The sequence below is a fragment of the Platalea leucorodia genome (genome assembly GCF_965183815.1).
Source record: "Platalea leucorodia genome assembly, chromosome: 5".
Lineage (NCBI taxonomy): Eukaryota > Metazoa > Chordata > Aves > Pelecaniformes > Threskiornithidae > Platalea > Platalea leucorodia.
In genome coordinates this window covers 4,411,225-4,433,043 of record NC_138827.1, presented here as the reverse complement: position 1 = coordinate 4,433,043, position 21,819 = coordinate 4,411,225, and positions in this window count along the sequence as shown.

The following is a 21,819-nucleotide window of genomic DNA, read 5'->3' as shown; positions in this document are numbered from 1 at the left end:
CCCTGCCTGATTTTCCATAGCAGCACTCCAGTCACGCGAGCTGGCCCACCAGGTCTCAGTTATGCCAACGATGCTTCGTCTGTTTGTCTACAGGCGCTTGCGATGGGCCTCTCCCTGCCTTGTTTTATCATTCCTGAGGTTTCCCCTGCTTCCATCACCCTGCACCACTCGCTTTTAACCCTGCCCGCCGCTGCCTCACTTAACTATCGCCTGTGACCTCCCTCCCACCGCTCCCAGCTTCAAGATCTCCTCAGCAGGCTGGCAGCCCGCTAGCAAAGGTGCCCTTGCCCCCCCTTTTCCAGGTGGATCCCATCAGGATGAGACCCTCCCCAGCCCTGCCATGGACACTCACGGGGATAAACAGCAGGCATAACAGCCCCAGAGCTGGGCAAGCCCCAGCAGCTCCTCCACAGCGTCCTGGGCCCCCAACAAGCACCCACACCCCCCAAGGAGCAGGCTGGGGCCCCCGCGCCCCACGGGAGGGACTCTGCCGCTACCACCCCTTGCAGCGGGTGTTGCTGGGGCATGGCTGGCTCCGAGGCCTCCACACATTTCACCCCTCTGCAGCTGCAGACCTGCAGGAGAAGGAGCCGCCTTTCACAAGGGCTAAGCCTCCCCCATTTCAGGAGTCTCCGTACCAAGCACGGCCGTGTGCCCTCCTGCGCAGCGATGGGGGTTCAGGCACTGCCCCCAGGGTTTCCATGAAGATCCTGTCAGTCTCTATATCCCCCTGCTGCCGCCCAGCCTGACCGCCTGCTCCCTCAGCTCCTGGCTCCTCACCCAGCACAGGCCCCCGACGTGCCGGGGTGGCTGCCCCAGCTGGCACTGGACAATTCCCAAGCAAACATGAGGAAGGCCCCATCTTGTTCCCATTGATTTCAGCAGTGCCATGCTAGACTTGGAGAAGCCGTCGACTGAGGCAGGAGCTGGGGTATTGAACGCCTTGCAAGATCAGCCTCTTTCACTGCAAAACCTTTTAGAAGAGCTTGTGACATTCTCCAACTTCTAATTTGCTGACGTTTTTTCAGCAAGTTGGCATGCATCGCGTGGCTGCGTTTACAAGCCATCCCCAACTCAGGACTACCCGGATAGATCTTTATCACCAGCGGCGTAAGCCAACAATATATTGGTCCAGGGATTTTTATTGATACAAATCCTCCTCTGAGGTAATTTGTCTGGATCAAACTTTGCCATGTCAATTTGTAAACTTAATTAACTGTGGTCTCAATAAAAGCCAAGATTAGGAACATAATGATTAATTAGATCCTTTTAAGTAATGCAACGGTTGAATTAGCTAAATAAAAATAGTGGAGAAGCTGGCAAGATAACGCTCCACTGATGGATATAGGTTTGTCCTACAAAAGCAAGTGCAAGAAGCATTATGCATTAGCACAATAGAAATAACTACAACATTAATCATAGGAAGTATGCAAGTTATACACAGCTCCTTTTTAGATAAAGGCATAACTATTGTAATCATATCTTACCCCAGAAAAAAGGGAAGCTTCAGCCTCTCCATATGATGTCAGAATTTAAGAATTATCTTTGATCTCAGATAAGGAATCGGGGACCAGTCCTACTAACCTATATTTCCAAGATAAGATATTACATAGATGAAGATAATTCACAGTTTTTTTTCCCCTCTTATTCATGTGGGAGTAATAGGCCTTTAATTAACCAGTATTGCACATCAATACTAATTATTATTGCAATATTTTAATGCTGTTCTGAGATTGAGTTCTTTTTTCTAAATCCTGGATTATTTTTTATTTATATATTTTATTATATGTCAATATATGAACACACACAAAATAGCAATTCCAAACATTCTGCTTACTGGCTAGAGCTCTGGGAATAACGCAAACACTGACTGTTACAGCAGAAACCCTTTAAACAGTTTAGAATTGCACCAATGCAGATTTCTGTGAACTGATATCCGAGACACCAGTTTCTCCCATGTTCCTTGTTAAGTTAAAGCTCTTTCCTCTACCTTTTGCAAATTATACTTTAAAAAAAAAAAAAAAAAGACTCTATCCTCTGCTTGGAAAGCATTTTAAAAGCACATGATATTATTATATAGTTATTGGAAGAGTTACTACGCAATGGTCAGAATTTCACAGGTGCATTAGGACTCTGGTTGACAGAAGTCAGGAAGAAACTTCTAAAGCTTAAATACTTTTGGAGGATTTAATCAAGCCATTGTATATCTTATCATTTATAAACCAGACTACATTGGCAAATTGGATGGAGAACACTTCTTTAGGTCTGCAAGTAATTGGTAATAATCAAATGGATTTAGCAGCGGTCCCAATAGTCTGTTCTAGTTTCGGAAAGCATTTCAGAAATCATTATTGATTTGTCCCTCTTCTCCCTTCCACCCTTTCTTTTCTCAACTTAAGATAGTTAGCTTGGACTAAAAGCCTTTTTGACTAGGTACAATTAAACTAAGTGTTTGACTCCTACCAAAACAAGACTTTGGCCTAACTTAAGTTTTCTCAATAGTAAGTATAATACAAATCAGAAGATAAAAATGACGGATTACTTTCCACATGCAGGTAAGCTGAGTTTAGTCTCCTGCATTATTTCCCTATTTTCCACCACCATTCCTTAGACTGAAAAGATTTAGAGGATGGGTATTTCTCCTGAGGTTGATCCACAGTGGTATCTTCCTTACTTTGTTGAAGGAAGTCATTGCACTTGTTTTTGTTCTGACTCAACAACAGCATCATGTGAGTTACAGCGGGATTAATTTGGTTCCAGATGCTGGGGCTACTCATTGTCACAGGCATTGTTCTTTTTACTAGCCAGTACTGAAATTTACTGGCATTATTGTTGTAGCATAACTATGCCAAATAAGTTTAGTTATGCTTAATTTTTTCCCATATGCATTTAAATCTGCAATGGTTGTGATAACAGCTAATAAATTGTGAGACTGAATTTCATAGGTAAATTCTAAAATTATTGTGGCCAAAAATTTGTGAAATGCATTTACAAAAAAAAAAATCATCAAGAAAATCATAAATCTTTAAGTATTCAAAATTGCAAAGCTTCTTAGGAAAAAAAAAAGTAAAACTATATGTGCTACCTATTTTCTTTTATTCTCACTACAAAAACAGAACTGCAACTGAGGAGCTGACTAACTCGATCATTTGCAATGAGTCACAATTAAATGGAGGCTGCCAGACTCAATTAACGTATCAGTTTAGTACAGATATTGTTCTGTCAAACTGAAGGAAGAACTAGTTTTTTCAGGTCCCAGGAGTTTATTGCTTCTTCCTTGTGAAAAAAAGCATGCTTCTTTCAAGCATTTCCAACTCCTGTTGCCACTGCCTAACAATACAGAAACAAAAGCCTAAGGACTGCAGCTTATTAGGACTCCACACATTAAAAAAAATGTTGGCCAAAAATTGGCATAACAACACACTTGCATGTCCGTCCAAAATAAGTCATCTCAATGCATTTTAAAGTCATTGGCTGTTATGCTTTAAATCTGGTTAGTAGGGCCTTTGTGTGTGTGTCCTGATGTGGTGGGGTTTGTTTGTTTGTTTTTAAAGCAACTGTGGTAAACAAATTAAGGTTTACTAAAAGCATTAGACTAGCTCTTACAGGTGAGTATCTGAGCGGATTTTATTCTGTCTAATAGGCATTGAGCTAAAAGTCAAATGCACTCCGTAGGCAACCATAGGTTTTTCCTCCTCCACCTGGCCACATTTCAACAAAACTTAACATCCTTTGCTAACTGTGGTTCAAACTGGCCAGCAGCTTGAACTTGCAGCAAGACAAGGGGCCACTGGGCAGGCAGAAGAAAAGCCCATAACCCTCCTTCCCTTAAGGAACCGAGCTACAACATAACAATGGAGAACGGGGTCAAAAAGCAGATGACTGCGCAAGCATGAGGCAATGGGAGTCGGAAGATCCCACAACAAAGGTTGTTATGAGTTTTTCTTTCCTTCAAAGGCACAGCACCCAATTGTTTTCCAATAACCAATTTCCAGACCAGTCCATCCAGGCAGCAGCCCTGCTCTTTCCAGAACAGAGGAGTTTACTCCTCCAGAAAGTTGAAACCCACCTCTTGTCTTCAGCTACAAATACCCTACTTCCATTTTCATACATCACTTTAAAAATCTACAAGCAGTTTGAGCCTACTTATTCTCCTGAAACGTGGGGGAAAAAATCCTTCACTTGCCTAGCCTCTTTTTTATGAGAAATATTGTACAGAAGCTCAAGAATACCACACAAAGAGAGGAGGCACTGCCAAACAATCAAGTCCTAGCATACTGAGAAGACAAACTTACGTTCATAACTCACCCCATCAGGCATTTGGTTCCACGCAGTCAGTTTTGTGTCAAGGACAAGAGAAAAATAAAGAAGGGAGCACTATCTTCTCTCCCAAGAAGGGGGGTGGCAGGACTCTAAAGGCACAGCAAACTCAGCTGCTGCCAATATTTTCATTTATTAATTTATTTTAAAGTGCAGCTGAACTCCCTTTAAGGCAGCCACACACCTGTAATAAGAAAAGTTGACAATTTAACCACTTAGCAGCACAATTTCAGTAAACCTGGCACAATCCTTACTCTTGAAGTGCAACGACTAGCGCTACAAACTTCAAAAGAAAGCTCTCTCACCAAATGACTGTAGGTTTTTTACCTCTCTTTTTTTTATTATTTTTGTTTTGTTTTGTTTACTTTTAACTGGAGAAGGAATAAGTGCTGTAGCTATGGCATTATTCTGTTTACCCCCTTTGGCAAAGAAGACACTAGCATTTAAGTGCCGCTTACCCTGTCGCTTTTCATTCCCATTCCTTCCAGCCATATAGACTCCCACTGCTTTCTCCTTGCCTTGTAAATAAGTATTGTAACTCTCTGTAAATAAGTATTGTGTCTCCCAGCCAATGGTCAGGCTCCAAAGCTGACAGCCAATTAACCGTCTTTTGGCGGCTCTTGGAGCCTGTGCCTTCTGCCAACATTTGAACCCAATCCATTAAAATCCGCTCTAGCTAAGCACAGATGTTTTCCTGATTGCTTTCTGCAGGCACAGGAGGACAATGAACCTAGCTGCCTGCGTGCAAGCGCATTTCCCAAATGTGCGCTGGCCTCTCTGTGCGAACATGAATTTCATATAGGAACAGGCATGAATTGCAAAGGTGCAATGTATTGTAGTTATTATCCAAAGAAAATCTGGGAAAAAAAAAATCCGCAAATAAAAATATTTTTTAAAATCACCCTACATTGCTAGTTTATAACTTATTAAACATTAGAAACTTTCAGTACATGGACCTCAAACACAGCCCTAGGGAATCTCCTAATATCTATAATACTCCTTATTTCTCATTAAGAAACAGATAAACAATACAGAACATTTTGACATTGCCCAGTCACAGTTGGGAAAAGATTTTTACATTAACTATTTAAATTATATGGCACTGTCTGCAGTATTTTCTGCTTTGCTACAACAACAGAATTAAAGGACAAAGGAAAAACGATTCTTTCCAGCAGAACTGAATTCCAGACCACACTTTAAGGCTCAAATGTTATGCGCTCATGAAAGGATAATAAAAATCTTTAGTAACTCCATGGAAGTATGCCCTGAAGGAATGAAACTTAGAAGACACGAACAAGTCATCTGAGGGAATTTCTTTGTGTTTGAAACTATAGAAATGTTGACAGCTGCAAAGAAGTAGTGACTGTGCACATTATCCGATGACGTATTCACACAAAATACTTAGTCCTGGGAACCAGGGCCAGAAGCTGGGACTAAGCAGCCTCAGGATGCACCTTCTCATTTTCTAACACACTTTTTTTAGCAAGTTAACCTTGCATTCTTAGCTCTTTGGCCTCAAATGTACCCTCATCTCACTGGCCTTGCACCTAGGCCTAGCAGGCTCCTTTTAGAAACCTTAGCTTCTAAGTCCTACCTAAGCTGAGTAACATTTGGAAAACAATTAGGTGCGAAGTTGCATGTTACTGAGATATATATTCACACGTATTTTTTAACGTTATTTTTCTTTTCTCTCCTCTGAGAGCACAACACATATAGTTTCACTGTTTTTCCTGTTTATTTTGAAAAAATACTTAGAAAATGAGAAAGCAAACCCTCTTTTTCCGTAGTAAAATAATGGCTTAGCATTAGCTGCTAGTAAAGGATTGAGCTAAGACCCTGCGCACACTACCCCCACACAATATATGAATGTGCAAGTAAGCAGACACAAAGGCACTATAGGAATGACTGGAAATGTGAAGAGCACCTATTTTTTCTCTCCTGTTTTGTCTACTCACATACAGTGATCCACTGCCATGTTTTTACATAATGACTATAACGAAAATCAAAGAGCTTCCCACTTTTTCTTCTGGTCTCCTATAATCTTGCATATTAAGCAAGCTATACAGTTGAGAACTAAGAGGCATATAAGGATGTTGCACTTGTTCAGATCAAGGGTCCATTTAGCTCAGGCTCCTGTCTTCAGCAGTGGCCACAAGCAAACCTCGATGCACTTGCAGCTTCAAGTGCTTCCTTCACAGTGTCTGGTATTTATTTTAATAAAGCCACGATGTATTAAACAGCTTATAAGGCTTCAGTCTATCTTCTGGGCCTGACCACAATATGGGGTATGCTTTATAAAACACAAATGTGCAGCAGTTGGCAAGGCATCCATCAACTTCAGTCATATTCAATCTCTCTTAGGCCTTGGCGAGTGTACAAGAGCCCCAGCACAAATATCTTACATGCAGCTCAGGTGTGGTGTAGGACACTTCTGCTCTTACTGCAGGCCTCAGCAGTCACAAGTGCTGGTGCCAAGGAAACCCACTCCATTTAATTTAATTTGCCAGAAACAAGCGCTATTTATGAGAAGTTTCTCTTCCTAGAATAAAGGAAATTTATTATAGGAAAGGAGGCCAAATCCAATAAGACCTTGTTATCCACATCTTCCATCATGGTTCAATGTACCGTGGAGAAATCAGTAGCATTTCCATTTTGCAGGATCTTATACGTGAATTGACAAAAAGTTTTGCTTCTTGCCAGGCAGCGAACGAACAAGATACCAGTCTGGGAACTTATTGAAAGAAAGTTTAAACTTTAAACAATAACTGACTCTTTTGTTGGGGAGCCCTGACAGATTTAAGTAATTCCCGGCACACAGTGAGTTTCAAATTAAGTTTATAGTTTGAAATTATTTTTCCTGGCAGTTACTGGTAACAGAGATTCCCACAGCTTGCTAGTTGAAATATAGTTTAAGTAGTACTCATATTTAAACACTGGCACTACTGTTTTGAATGCACATATTGACAAATATCAGCAAATGACTGACTACTGCAGGGAAGTTAATAGTGCAGCATTAAGGACAGGGGTGCTGCTTCAAAAAGATTCTCCTAGTGTGAAAAGCAAAAGCTTCAACTAAAAAGAAAATGTATTTTTTGAAGTGCAGAACACTATTGCATGTGAGGTTCATACGGGAATCGAATGAACAGATACAGCTCATTGAATCAGTAGAGGTCATCAGTGAATTTGTCAGAGTATATCCTGATATATCATTAAAAGGCATTTGCAAATGCATCCAACAGAGCAAAAAGTTGCATGCTTTTTCACTAATTTTTCAGATTTGTCCTGCCACATTTGGCAAACAATAAAATTCAAACAAGGGCCTCTCTTCACATATCGTATTCATTTACGTTTGCATTTGGCTAGGGTGCCATAAAAATCAGGTTATGATGTTAATTGGATATATACCTGAGCATTTAGAATGATCAGCATTTTATCATCATATATTTCACTTTTAACTTGAAATCAGTTCCATTTTTCAGTGACAAAATGGAAATTTTGTGTTCAAATGGAAGCACTTAAAACTAATTTAATTTAAAGTGTATAAACGTGGCATATAACCATGCATATATTCCTATTCAATTTACAACAGGCATAGTGCCAAGCCTTACTGACAGGTATGATATGGACAGTTGTCTCTTTTTGGGACCAGAAGGTTGTTAGAAGTTAGAAACAAAGAGAAAACTGGAATTAGTTTCAGGGAGAAAAAGCAGACTAGAGGTACGGTGCACTTGGTCAACTGCATGCTTGTAGAGTTCGTATCCCAGGGGAGCCCGAGGCTGTGAGAGGATGCAGTGTGTTCTGGAGAGAAAAATGCACAGACCTACACAGGCAGAGGCTCCTTGGAGGTGTCAGGCCTGTAGAAGTCAATAGTTTGAGATTCTTGCAGAGGTAAAGCCCAAATGAACTGTAATGCAGTGCTTTCCTTCATTTCACCCGGTAACATCAAAAATTCCTTAGCATTTCTGGAAGAAGGAAATTCAAATCTGAGTGCAACATCAGGTGCTCTTTACACATAGTAATAATAAAATACATATTTCCCTTGAAGACAACACTCTTTCTCTCCCTCCTTCCTCCCACCATCTCGATAGCCAAATATAAAAAAATCAAGTTTGGGAAAAAAAAAAAGACACTGAAAAGCCTGGTAAAGTGATTTAGCACAGCCAATCTGTCTGTATTACTACGAGAGGGTAGAATTTGTTATCAGAAATAGTCACTTTTCCCCTAATCTTCACTGATTCCTAAGGCTTTTCTACATGGCCACATCAAAGAGTATCAACACTTAGAGACATTTGTATGATAATATTAATTCACACACAATTCACACCATCTTTTGATCAGGATTACTTTGATTATTATAGACAAGATGGGTTATATTAAATTTTTCACACCCTCAACATCATACTGTGTAATTGTTTGCTCACCTAATTGCCATGAAAAATCACATCAGCTGGAAATAGCACTGGTAAAAATATCTTAAATCTGATTTTAGAAAAATCATTCTTCCTATAGAGTAGGACTGAAAGTAGATAGACCAAGATAAACCTAGAACATTCATAAATAATTCCCGTGATGACACTAATGAGATAAAATGCTGTGGGCATCTCCTGGCATGTGCCAAGCCGTTAGATTACAGTGAACGGTCTACAGACACTACAACCTCCTAAAACACTATTCTTACAAGCTAGAGCTTCACCATATTTTTAGGATATTAGTCACCATATCTTTAGGATATGGTTCAGTGTCTGTTTTGTGTGCTGGTGAAGCACTGCAGCCTAGTGAACGCAGCATAGGACCAGGACTTAAGCTAGGGGTCTCATTTCTGCTCTTTGATGCATTTGACAGGGGACCTTACGAAAAGTCTTTACAGTTTGCAACATGGGGACAGTGGTACTACCTCTGGTATAAATGACTGAGATCGACTGACTGAGAAGTGCTCAAAAATTACCATTGTGAGGGACATGTGGCATCAGCAACGGACAGATTTTGTAGTGCCAGGATGGCATGCTGTACCTTGACAGTGTGAGCTTCTGGCTGGAGGCAGACTGGGAATAGAGAGTCTCTGTTGTCCCATCTGGTTCACAGGAGGCTGTAACTACGCTTGCAGGGTGTCCACAGAAAACCAAAGCAAGAATAAGGTGCTCTTCCAATTTATAAATATACTGTTTTCCTACTCTGCACACACATGTTCTCATATTCTGGGAGCACAGGGAAAATGGCCTGAAGAAAAGCTTTTGGCTTCTGGCTGTTCACTTTCCTGCATGCAGACCTCCGAGATTCATGGACTTGGAAGGCTCAGGCTCCGGACACTGGCTCTGCAGATCTGGTTCTCAACCAGCACTAACTGCGAACGCCACTGACCCCAGCCGGGCCTGTAAAAGTTTGTCTGTCCACAGGCTAACCCTCATTCACCATTGGAGATGGGCAACACCCCTCCTACAATGCCACAGCCAGCTGGCATCTCAGAGGGCACCCACCGAAGCCACCATCTTCTGCGCAGAGCAAAGCCAGAGTTACTGCAGGGTACTCACGCCAGTGCAAAATCCTTATGAACCAAACCTGTGTCGTACAACTCAACCTCACAGATTTCAAGTCTTAACTCAATAAAAAGCATATGGACAAATACAAGCACAGATCCACTTTCACATGCCCACATTAGAAGCACCAGTAACACCCAGTAGCTTCACCAGTTACAGCGCGTGAAGGAAAGGAAAACAGCCAGCAGATGGTCCACCTTGGGGGCCTTGCTCTGAATCAGAGGCAGTACATCATCAGGAGCTGACTTCGTTTGCAGTGGCAAGCACGCAGCACCACTGGAGACCAACCCAAGCAATTGTTTGAAAAGTGCCAACAAGAAATCCCATCAGAATGGATCGAGCAATGCTCTCAAAAAGTGCTGCTCTCAAAAAGTCTGACACGATCTGTGGAAGTTCTCCAGAAGCAGAATGGACACACTGTTGTTATTAAAAAAATTAGGGAACAGACGTATTTAAGATTCAAATTTTTCCTCTGAAAATACATAATAAACTAGCAAAAGATTAAGATTTGGTGATTAGCACCTGAATAACAACAAGTAATTATTTTTAAGCCAAACAAGGATAGAGTATCCTGGGTAATTTATACTGGGTAATTAAGGATAATGAATACTTGAGAGTCTATCAAATAAATAGTCCCTAAAAGTGTCATTTTAATAGGGGCATGATTATAGGCAGCACTAAAGAGGGTTGAAACAGACACAACATACCTGTTTCAGACACGTATTTAAAAAAGGCATAAATCTCATCCCTTAAACTGTCATCTAAATTCATCATTGAACAGGGCCTGTTCCTCTAAGCTTGTTTACATGGGCAAATCTACCATCAAATTAACTGGTATGATTATACCAATAGCACCTCCTGAACACACTTCAGATCCGTTTTTTGTTTGGCCTGTCTTCCACCAGCTGCTACATAATATAATTGGACAAAAAACTGACTCCTGTAGTGTTTCCACCCATGGACGAGTGAGCAGTTGGAGGGATCCCAGCATAAGAGTTCGCCTAACCAGCTATCCCCATTGGGACACAAAGGTAATATTCCACTTTTCAGTACAGCGACAGGAAAAAAGTGCAAGCATAGGCTAATGTTTCCAATACCACACCTCAGCAGAATAATAAAACAGGTAAAGGCTATTAAAAAAGTGTGTCCTGCCACAGAGCTGTTGTGTACTGAATCTTGCACTGAATCAACCCAGCTGTATTTCCTATGTCCTCCAGATAAGTAGGAGTTGCTTAAGCAGCACTCTTTAATGCTCTAACACTCAGCATGGGCCATGAGTCATCCTTCTGAATCTGTTTGGGTGCCTTGGCCAGAGAAATGAAGCTGCAGTAATGGTGAGCTCTTGCTGACCAGCTCAGCAAGCCCAAACATCATTATGTTTTATAGCTCTCCTCAGCCAAATTATGGCCATTTCTTATCACATCTTGACAAGGGAGTCACTTTTCCTCAACACAGAATGAAGGGAAAATACAGCTACAGAGGATTAAGGAGTCAACTTGCATGGCCAGGACCTGTCCTTGCACTCCAGTCAAGGATAGCCACATCCCCAAGTCACCATGGCCTGGGAACAGCATGGGTCATGTTACCTAGCTCAGTGAAATAACAATAATCAGTAATCTGGGCTTTGCAAAGATGCAGTATGTTCCCCTGTGGCAGGACTATATTTATAAGTTTGAAGGTGATAATATTTGGAGGTGGCAAGTTGTTGGATTTAATGTATTCCTCCTGCTAGATTATATTATGAAGTTGAAAGGACAGACTACATTGAAATTTCCTTAATGAAAAGCTAACTGCTCATAATATGACCTGCTTCAACAGGAGAGTCTTATGTCCTGATTAATGACAAAAAATTAATCTCATTGGTTTTCACAAGTAAGATGAATCTTTAATAAAATATCTAACAAACATTAGAAGAAAACTCTAAGAAGCAACAGAATATACACTTGCTGGATATTCTATACTAGCATCTACTGACTAACTAACCAGTTTGTTGCCCCATGCTAGCAACAGCCTTACAAAATGGGGGAGAAGGGGCTTACATTTTTTAGAAGCAAATCTTTGGATTAACTGCAGCTTTATGCAGTTTTGTTTCACTTCTTCATTCATCTTTGTGCCTCAGTTTTATATGAATTCTTGGTATGATGTCCAGCTTGGAGTCTGGTCATGACTGATGGTTTGGAAGGTTTCATACATGGACTTCCATCTCTGCTTTAATAAAATGCAGAGTTTGGTGGAAAATTAATTCGCTAAGCCCCTTCCATCTTTTCTCAAAGACAACATAATCCTGGGGTTTTATTGCATTTTATTGATTGATCAGAAAACCGGTGCTCCTCACAAAATTTGTCCCTACATTTGCACACTTCTCAGAAAGTATCTGGTTCAAAATTTTGCATTCCTGTTTGAAAGCATAATGAAGTCTCTGATTATCTCTTCTCTTCCAGGCAGGTCACAAGTGTTGACGAATCCTCACTGTTACTTTCCATAGAAATACAGGAGAAAATAATTCTGCTGGCTTAGAAAATGCTTTTTTTTTTTTTTTTCTCACATGAGCACAAGCTATAATATTCAAAGTAATTTATTTCTGTGAAAAAAATCATATGCTAGAAAAACAATTTAATAAGCTAAACAACGAATCACTACAGCAACCCTACCAATATTCTTTTCTAACTGGTAATTAATAGAAGGCTGAACATTTTTTAATTTGTTTCTGGAAACAATCCTGCAGGGTCCACTCTTTGCAGTCAGTAGCAGCACTATCCTTCAAGTGTTCAACTCAACACAATCAGTGGAAATGTGCTTTCTGCTCCCTTTGCCTCCTTGCTGTGCACTACACTGTGCAGCACTTGCCGTTCCACTCACCGTGAGTTTGATTCCCAGCACTTTCTGGTCAAATCCTAAAATCCTCAGGTCAAATCAAAGATGAAGCTGGCAAACATAAGTCATCTTAAGAAAAAAATAACGGTATTTTATTTTCCTCTTTAAAGGAAATTGTAAAGTAGCCTAAAGTAGGAAATATTCCTATAATTTGATGTTATGCTTTACATAAAGTGACTGTAATTTTGGCAAAACAATAAGATAAAATAAACCACACATAAAAGCTCTGCTTAGGTTAAATGGCTCTAATCCAATAGAGCAAGAAGAAATCAGCAGTTTGCATTTGGGAAAGAAAGCATGAGGATTCATCTGACAGTGGTATTTTAACAACTTCATCACGAATTGTCCCAGTGTTAAATGTTAGCTGTTTTTGCAGCAAAGTGTGGAAAGTATTCCTTAGTTAAACAGCAGATTTCTTTGTCTCTTCGTTTAATAACAAATAAATTAGAGGAAGCTTTTGTTTTTCATCAGCGTGACAATTATATCACTGTTTTGCTGGAAATAAGAGCAGTTGGCATTTTCTTCATGCCAGCATATGCGTGTGTGAGTTGAATTGTCTCTGAACTACAAGCAATAACAAGATACTGCTTGTGCCAGAAAGCAATTAATTATTGCGCTGCAGCCAGGTTAATGGCGCGGGTGGAAGCCCCTGTCGCACAGCCACGTGGCAGCCGCAGCTTCTGCACTAAGGAAAGTCTCTGGGGTAACTGCTTAGTCGCTTTAAGGAGTAGAGACCTGCCCTCTTGGAAATACATTACCTAATTTTATTAAAAAGAACCGTCTTGCTAACCATATGGAAAAAACATAGAAATAAAAGGTGCAATCAGAAGATTGTAAATGGATTATTTGATTTTCCTAATGTTCAAAAGGATTTAAGGGCTAAGGCACCTTACCACTCTCATACAAGTGACTTTTTGGCAGCTTTTTCTGTCTATTAAAGACTCAAAAATCGGCTGCGAATTGGGATTTACAAGACTGGCACAAAACTAACTTTTCCTAGAAGAGCAAAACCTCTTGAGGTACCAGAGAAAACCACTGCAAATGGTCTCAGGGACGAGGCAGGGAACGCCGAGTCCCGCAGGAAACATCGCGCCCTCAAAGCAGGGAGCACAGTGAGGGGGGCAGAGGAAGCCTTAAAAAAACACTTCTGCTGTCACTAACGGAGCACCAAATGTTGATAAACTGTCCAATTACCTACGAGGATGAAAGCTTTTTCTTGAAGCCTGCTAGCAAGAAGTCGTCCATAACTGCACCCAAATGTACTACTATCATCTTCTCCTACCTCTTTAGCAGTGTCACTCCCGTTACATAAACACGCCGTGCACACTGGATTTCACATCACTGATGCTGCTTGAAGCATGCCATAACATTTTCCAGGCAAATATATACGCCACTCCAGCTAATATGCATATACATATATCTCCAGTACGCAGTTAATGAGATGCAATTATTCACAGCTGATAAGACTCTTGTTCTGAAACCCTCTACATGAAAGCAAGAAAAATTTGAGTTGCAGGGAGACTTCTCCTTTTCATCAGTACTGTCAATTATAATTCCAACATTATGTAAGAAACAGGAGAAATTGGCTCTGATCTGGCTAAAGGTTAATAAATGCAGTGGTTCAGGGAACTAGAGCAGAAGAATACTAATGGCTCCTGAACCTGGAACGCAGCTTCCCTTTTCATTCTAATTAGCTTCTCCCCCGTCAGTGCGTTTACAATACATTTGTGCCCAATGCATTTATGAAATAATGCAGGTCTTTGGCTTCAATAAGTCAAGTTCAAGTCAAACAGAAGAAACAGGGTGTTAATGAAAGCCTGACCCTGTTATCACTACGTAGATAGCATAAAACAATATTGACAGCTCTTCTGCTTCTCCATCCCCACTTTAAAAAAGAACCAAGCATTTTCTTCTGGATTAATTCACAAATACGTTTGTTTATTTTCCTATGTTAATATTTTTAGATTCCTCTGTAAATATTCTAACTTCTTCTCATGCTCCAACAGGTAACGAAAGATTTGCAGCAATGCTGCCTTTCTTGTGAAACCATATTCTCAACAAAACATGTGAAAAAACTAAACTCAATCAAAATGATATAGCAAGAGATTCCCCGGCATTGAAGCGGTCAGGAATACACACCATACATTAAATTAAATGTCTGAGGGCAAAGGCAAGGGAGAGACTTGAGGAGTGATGAACCGCTCATCTCTCACAGTGCTGTCAGCAAGTGCAACAAATTACATGCAAGCCATGCACAGGATGAAACACGGCTCCTTCTCCCTGTCAAAGTGTCCTCCCCTGCGGTGGCCTGGGGTCGCTGCCACGCAGCGTCACAGAGCTGACAGTCGGCCCTTGCAGCCCTCGCAGCCGTGAGATGAACGATCTCTCCCAGACTCTGCTCACCAAATGACACGTAATCAACCACCTGCTTTTTGTCAAGTCAGTACCTCATCAGAGAGTGACAAAGTAAACTGGCCGGAGAAGTTCAGACAACATTTTTGTCACGAGATGTGCCACATCATTTCTTAATTCTCATTTTGGATCTTTAGCTCTACAAATAATGACTCGCTGGAGCAGCAGTGCAAATCCAGCTCTCCTGCCTGACCACCAGGCTTTGGAGATACGGCCTCCAGCACCAGCTGAGTATTTTGTGATTTGTGGAATATGTTCAAGGGGAGAGACACCACTGGTTTAACCAAAAGCGGTTGAGGTTATAAATGGCACATTAAATTAGGTATCAGAGGGAAAGTCAGGGGGGAGAGTGTGGGTTTGATAAGCTGCTTGTCTCCCAGCACCGTCAATGTGCGTGAGCCGGTGCCCTTCAAACCAGGCAGCCCCGGGAGGCGGGAGACCTCCCTCCCCGCTCGCTGGGGCTGCCTCGCACCAGCAGTGACCTGACCGTGGTGGGGCTCTGGCCGAGGCTGAGGCATCACCCTCCAGCCCTCCAAACCCCCACCAAAACGCCTGCACTACAGGTAGGACTCTTATTTTCTTGATCTGCTTTCCTTTTCCAGGCCAGGGAATCCATCCATTCAGCAATGGGAAGGGGATTTTTATTTCTTTGTAGACAAGACGCAGCGAGCATCAGCTGCTGCCAGAAGGAAATCATACGGAGAAAACCTGCGGCAGCAGCTGGTGCAGCTGCCAGCATCCCCTGTCTGCTCACCTCTCGGACCAAAGCCTCTCTTTTCAGGACTGAGGAGCTGCCTCTTTTCATGAAGATCGCTTCTTCCAGCACAGCAAGCCAATTCCAGAGGCGGAGGTACATCATAAAGCAGCAATTCAGTGAATCCCAGGCATATTTGCTATCTCTAACACCAGGGCAGGGTGTCTGAAAGCAGGGTAGAAAACAGGATCACGGCTGAGGGAAATGCAGACCTTCAGTCAGTTGACAGACATGGGCGTGAATCTACTGAGCAAACAAATATTCCCCTCTACAGTAATTACTTCCATGTCGCAGTTACATATAAACCAGCAACTGTGGGTAGGGACTACTTCGTGAGGAACTTCTGACTGTTTTGAGCAGATAATAGGTATTCTTGCCCTCCAAATGGTTGTGTTAAACCTCTGGAAGGGTTTATTTTGGTAAAGTGTGAGATATAAAGATTTAACTCTATATACCTGGTGTTCCTGAGGCATTTGACCAAGTGTTTTCAAAGGGCTGCAAGCTTGTGGCCAGTGCTATTTAGGACCAAGCTTTACCAGTGACTTAGATCACAGCCTAAACCAATGACAAACCATCGGTAGAATGCAGATGTATTTCAAACACGCACTAAAAATATTTTCCTTTACTTCTTGACTGAAAAAACAAAACATCGCCTGCCTATATTTACCTGATGATGTCAGCTCTCAGCCTGCCCCATCCAGCACCTGGTTTCTGCCATCTCTGTACCTGAGGTCCTCAGTTGTTGTTCCTCCGTACCTTCTGCCAGGCACGTGGTGAGATACAATCATCACACACAAAAGTTCACTTCTTGCTATGAAATTAGTCACTGCCGCCCTTGACACAGATTATTCCCTACATCATCATGTTTAATACCAAGGAAGGATTAATTAAATTTTGCGGAACTATGGCTCAGGTAGCTCATTAGGGACTTGTTTGCTTCTTTTTATTTAAATTTTCATTAGTTCACATTAAGTTACATTACAGGCTGTAGCCTCTTTCCCCTTCTTGCACTCAGCACATCAGCTTAGATGCTTCCAGGATTGTAAACAAAGCAAGGTAATTAGCCCAAGAAACACTCGCTCCCTCCGGGAGTGACTTTTTCCATGGCGTACCTCCTGCCAAAGGAAACCAGAAGCCCCGTGAGCTCCAAGGAGGAGGGCCGGGCTGTGAAATTCCACTTGGAGGCACATATTCACTCTACAGTCAGTACAACATGCATCCCTCTGAGTGAGAAATCCCACCTCTCCCATTGTGGGAGGTGGTGAAGAATTACACATACCACAACTTAAATGTTTTAGAAGCCACAAACTCTGGAGACACTTTTTCATGCAGCTGGATGCAGTCACCAGCATTTGGGCTCCGTGTAATACCACAGTGTCTTTCAGGCTGAGAAAAAACAAGGACCCAGTGCTTATGGCTGTGCCTCCCCCGTGGCCACCTGATGGGGACACCCATTGCTGTGCCCAAGAACCTTCCTTGCCCGCCCCGCTCCTTGGGCTGCTCCGGCATGCACACGTGTGCTGCTGAGCAGTGACCTGAGCAACTATAACCGAATGGGCTGAGAAACAGCTGAGGAAAAAGTTAATGTAAAGAAATACTTCCTTTTTAGCCCAAGTATGGCCCATCTGGTTCATGCCAGAGTGCTTCTGCACATGGGCAGGTCAAACAGAAAATCTCCTCCGTCAAAACACAGCAGAAATACAACTGTTCAGTCATAAGTGTGACAGACCCGCTACGTTGCTCTTACAAACTTGATTGAATGTCTCGCAGTCCTTCAGGCTTTTCCCACAACTTGAGGTCTCGATGGCAGATGCATTTTCCACCCGACGACCCAGATGATGGGCCACAGCTCCAGACATGGCCCTTTGCACAAACAGCTCTCCATCTTTTACGTGCAGAGTGAACCGGAGCAGAGGAAAGCCTGGCTAAAAGAAATAAGCAGTTTTATTTAGTTTGTGCTTCCTTTGTGAGGGCCATCAGCTGCAATCCAGTTCTTTATTTTTGCCTGTTTGTGCCAGAAGAACAGGAGATGAACTTCCCTGGATCACAGGGGAGCCTCTCCTTGTGCTGCTGCTCCTCGTCAGGCTCATCTGAACCCACACTGCAGTTCCCCAGGGTCTAACCACACACTGCCTACCATAGTTTCTTCACTTTCTTTGAATGCTATCCTCCCAGTTTCTCCCACATCTTCTGTTTTGGACACAGTGACCTACCACGCAGGTGTATGACTCCTTCCCTCTTCAGATGCTTCATGCATCTTCCCATGCCCTCAGGCCAGCCTCCTAAGCTGGTCCCATCGGTTCTTGTCACAGCCAACTGGACAACTCCAAAGATGCGTTCTGAGTCCCAGCTCTGTCTGGAAGGTTTCAGCTGAGCAGGCCTGGCCATAGGGCAAGCGTTGGAAAGAAGGATCAGAATGAGTGCTTTGGCTAAGCAGGAATTTCGATCAGGTTGCATTTTGGTGGATGGGTTTACATTATCTAAAATAACTGAGCAGACGTTTTCAATATGAGAAATTCATCAAATCTATCTGGTGATACGCAGGGAGCACAGATGAATGAGAGCAAGAAATATTATTTAGAAAGGAAAAAAAAAGGAGTCTGTAATGCCAGAGAACAATGGAGGAACGCATTTCCAGGACAGGGGGTTAATGGGGAGTTGCTATGAAAAATGATTAAAAGCTGGTAGAAAATACAGGTTGCACAAAACTGATGTTATCAGGTTCGGTTTCATTTTAGTCATTCAAGGTACTGAATCAGAGTTATTATAACAACCAGTCAATGGTCTCAATAGTTTTCCCTGCCTGCGTGTTTATTATCAGTTTTTCAGATTAAGGCAAAGAATAGTGAGCAGCTCATGTTAAAATACAAGGTTATGAGCACATTTTTCATAGGTTATAAATACTGTATTTGCCAAGCTTCAGGTTGCTATATTGCAAGGGAAGGAAATTAGAGAGTGTAAATCCATTTGCAGCTGCACTTTATTCCAAAAGTAATCATGTTGGGAAATACAAGGACTTTAAAACATCTACTACATGGTACACTCAACAGATAAGACATCCACACTGGGGAAAACAGATTTTCAAAGTTTTTCAGCCTGACACAGAAGTCAATGGAGTCAACGGCATCCTTGGTACCTGCCTCTGCAATACACGCACTTTAGCTTTTTTCTTACACTGCACACACCAGCTGAACATAAAATCTGGCAAGGCCTTTCATACCCACTGCTTACAGCCAACCCTGGCACTGTCTGAACTGAAAATTTTTGTTCCCTGTGCAACCTGTCCTATTTTTTTTTTCCCAGGATCTGAATTCAGTGTTAGAAGAAAGAAAGTAGTTCATTGTTCACAGCTTAACTGATGTATTTCTGCACCGGCACCTGCGTAGACAGGCTCTCTCACAGGTGTGAAAGGACATAACATCAAGGATGGCTGAATAGAAACGGATCCCTCTGACACTCTGCCGCAACTAGGACAAACCTGATGCCAACGAGACAAACGCAGGTGAGAGCGCGCGTGCCCTCGCACGAGGCTGAAACTTAGTGTCACGTCACCTGTGGACAAACCCCGAGGTGGTCCTGCCACCCCCACGCACCAGGTCCTCATTTCCTTAGCTGTTGTTGGAGATTTAACATAGAAGAAATATGTATTTGAAGACAGGTGCCAACATTTCCAAATCATTTAAAGGGCCGTGGCATACCTGAAGACAACGTTGCCAGAGTCCACTGCATATGTACAGCTCCTAAAATCCTATGATGCTGTCTCTGTCTGTCAGGATACATCACAGCGCATACTCTCAGGAGGAGGTAAGGTATCACAGGAGAAAGGGCACTGGGGGAAATGAAAAAAAAAAAAAGAACTGAAAGAAAAATTAAGTGTTATTTACTCTGAAAACTTGGTTCTTCAAAAGGAAAACACTTAATGTTATTGAGAGCTAAACTTCTTGCTGACTAAGAAATTTTCCACGTGTCTTTTTCTTCCCCTCTATGCATCTGAGGACAGCAGGGTGTCATGTGTTGAAACAACGTACTCAGGCCTCATCATATTTTACTTGAAATTATCATTCACAGAGCTGAAAAGGTTGAAGAAAATTTCCAAAATTAGTTAGGCTGCACTAAACTAGCTTCATTAATGCAATAAAACTTCAAAGTAGAGACTTTATTCCATCTGTAGCAATCAAAATGTAAATAAATACAAGAACTCAAATAATTCATCCAAATATTTGGGGGCATTATATCAATTTTGGGAAGTGTAACGCTTACACCAGCACATCAGGGAACAGAAAATTGGCTCGCTCACGCTCAGGAGATCCATCCGAATCAGACAGCAACACTATTGAATTACACGGTGCACAGCAGGACGGCACGACACCTCCCAGTATTCAGACCCTAAATCAGTATTGCTGTTGTATAACATGTTGTGCAGCATCTCTTATTCAAAAGACAATATTTTTATTCAGCAGTTGGAAGTATTTATCAGTGCAAGGAGAGTTTTCTTCTGCTAGCTGTATGGGCTGAATACTGACTATTTTCCTCATTTAACTGAGAAATTTGAGTGGGGCGCTGCCAGGGTAGATGCTACACTAGTAGCAACCGCCGTGTAGCTGCTCCATCCTGTCCCCAACACTGCCACGCTCTTTCTGCACCGGGACACGAGTCTCAGTAACAAATACAACTTCTTACTCACAGTTTCAGTACTCCCGAATCAGAGATTCTGCTGGGGATTTTTTTTTTCTTTGAAATAGCCATTCGACACTCTATTTTCTACCAGTGGATGGACAGCTTGTGCCAACCTATTGAGTTACCCAGTGACACCCATTCCTCCTGCTCCTCCCTCTCACCTGCCAGTTCAACAAAGGGCTCCATGAAAAGACGCATTGGGATTTTTGGCACAGGCTGTGCAGTGAAGGCGATTAAAAGACATTGCAATATTAAAATAAGACTGTCGCTGTCTTATGTCCACAAAGAGATCTTTAGTTTGATTGGTGGACCATTAAAATGCAGGCCCTTAATGAAGATGTAACTCTGGCACAACGATCGTTTTTGGAATATGAATCAACTCTTCTGATTAAATCTCCGAAACCATTATTACAGGACTTTTCTTTTTATAACCTATCTAATTAAAAAAATATTTGGATCCCTCTTGTTATAGTTAGCTCAAATTCTCTCATTAAGTCCTCTTTTACAGTCATTTTTCTCATGCTGAAGCTCTTAAGATGGAGGGAAACAAAATTGTTTCCTCCAAAGGGCTTTTCCTTTGTGCCCCTTGTAAGGAGGACAGAGTGATAATGTTCAGGACAGCTGGTCTGCACCGTACACAACAACCAGCCAGCAAAAACAGTGAAAAATGAAGCCAAAAAAGGAACCCTGAGGTTCCTGAGGACACTTCAATGAGTTCACAAGGGTCTAATGCACAGCAAACGTCACAAGCATGGCCAACTGAAAATATCATGCGGAAAAGTCTTTAAACAAAGATGATCTAGCAACATAACTTATACAAGATTAAAAGAAAATGAAGTTTCTGTGTAAGAGCAGAACAAACAGTCCAACAAAGGTCAACAAGATGACCGTTCTCCATGTGTTGCTCTTAGTTTCAGGCCTGCAGCTTTAAAAATGGTTCTTTCTCCATGTGCTCGCACTGCAAACACGTCTCCTCAGTATGAAGGGCAACACGGTGTCAGTCCTGTCGATGATTTGCAGTTTGTCTTGCAGGTAGTTGTGGAATGAGACCAATTTGGAGTTTTATCATCATTGTTATATTTCATCCTAAATGTTGGTGGCTCCAGAGATGTACTCTGCTTCATTACACCTCTCTGTACATTAGGCTTCTGCCGACAAATGGTCAGATACGATGAAGTTATGCCAATAGCCTTCAAGGTAGGAGAAAAATGAGTATTTGAGAATTTTTAACTATTTTATTGCTGCAAA